Here is a 1,887-nt window from a genome sequence, read left to right on the forward strand (position 1 = left end):
CGTCTATTAAAATTAAATTTATATATAAGACAAAATAATCTTGAGACACAATTATTATATTTGTGATAAAGTCAATGGCTGAGTTGGTGGCGGCTGGCGCTTAGATTTTTTTAAAAGAAAGTTGAAGCTAATCCTATGGTATTATTATAATACTAAAATTAAAAATTAATTTGGATTGGTTGAGCCATTACCTTATTCGTTTATTTAAGTGAGTGTTGAGAGTTTGAATATGTAGTAATTTATTGGCTAACGTCAAATTTTTAAATAGAATTTTGATCCACGACGGATTAATCTTTAAGACCATCTCCAGTAGGGAACTCATTTCAGTCCCTATTTATGGCTCATCTGTCATAAAAAGTGACTCCACATCAGATTTTGCGTCATAACCAATAAATATGAATTCAATGAATCTCTCTTCTCCATTAAAAAGAACTAACTTTAATCCCTATTGTGGTCCTACCTAATTAATTAATTAAGTAATTAAAATTAATATAATTATTATTTTTTTTATAATAATATTATTTAAATTTATAAATTCAAAATAATTCAATATTATAAAATATTAAAATAAATAATTTAAATTTGATTTAATATATTTTTTATTTTTTTATTAACTTACCACATGGCATGATTTTATTGGTTGTTGCAAGTTTTTATTTAGAGGGACTCTTAATTTTGATTCCCGTGAAGAATTTTCTTTCTCTTTTCATTTCAATGGTAATTGAGTCCCTATATATCAGAAGAAGAACTCTATTTTTTAGTATTGAAGTTGTTCTAACCTGTTGAACTGAGAAATAGCGTGGACAACTAAAAAAAATAATAATAATATTAAAAATAATTCATGCCTTGAGATGCGTTCTTATCTTTAGTTTTCTCTTCCACTTGACATGTGTGTCATGCCCTTTGACTAATTATTTTATGAAAAATTTTAAGATATGGAGGATGAAAGAAAATATCCATGTGTGTATGGATCCAACGTGTCATGATTTTTGTATGCGACATGTGTGCAGAATGTAAAATGTGCAGAATTCAGTTGCGTAAAGAAGATGTTAGCAATAGCTGAGGAGTGGATCCTCTCCAGTGAAAAAAATTAGATGGTATCTAGTGTTTAATCTAATTATTTATTATTTTTTTTTATTTATTTTTGGTTCCACTCATAGAATCAAAGGTGATAAATCACACTTTATTCTATCAATTATTAAAAATATTGGAAAGAATCCTTTTCCCAATAGCTGATATCAAAAGATGTTCAGTGATAGCAGTGAGTTAATGCAAGTAATAAAAGTTGTTTAGGAGTTGATGTTGATTAAGATTTTTAGGGTTACGGGCTGAAAAGGGATAATGGGTTATTTTGTAAAGGAATGGATATTTATTTTATTAGGTGGGTTAGATACTAGTCAGGGCTGGAAGTGAGCTAAGCTGAGTCGAGTTAGACTAAGCTCAAGCTCAGCTCACAAAAATTGAGTTTGGCTCACGGCTCCGCTCATTAATAATCAAGCTTATTTCTTAAGCTCAAGCTCGACTCACTAAAAGCTCACGAGCTGGCTCAAATAAGAGCTATAATTTTATATCAATGGACTCATTTAATTTATGAACTCAATTTCAGACTCAAGTTTGGCTCACCAGCTCACGAGCTTAACGAGTCGAGCTCGAACTGGCTCATGAATTAGCTTGACTCACTTCCAGCCCTAATACTAGCTAAGGATGAATTTGGAAGCCTATTAACGCATGAGGCATGAGGATGCAAGGCAATTTTGTACGAAATATTGTATTTCGGCAAAACATAATATAGTAATGTCATTAATCATTCTCTTATTCTAATTATTTTTATGATTATTTTTAATTAAAAAAATTGATTCATTTTACTCTTTCCAACATGAGTTCATT

At 29.9% G+C, this 1,887-nt stretch overlaps 1 protein-coding gene across 1 annotated transcript in view; it reads left to right on the forward strand.

Moving 5' to 3' along the window:
• The window catches only part of LOC110262663 (benzyl alcohol O-benzoyltransferase-like), a 33,749-nt gene that overhangs the window by 29,313 nt on the left and 2,549 nt on the right, over positions 1–1,887 (forward strand). The window lies entirely within an intron of this gene.

This window comes from Arachis ipaensis, chromosome B05 (assembly GCF_000816755.2).
Source record: "Arachis ipaensis cultivar K30076 chromosome B05, Araip1.1, whole genome shotgun sequence".
NCBI lineage: Eukaryota > Viridiplantae > Streptophyta > Magnoliopsida > Fabales > Fabaceae > Arachis > Arachis ipaensis.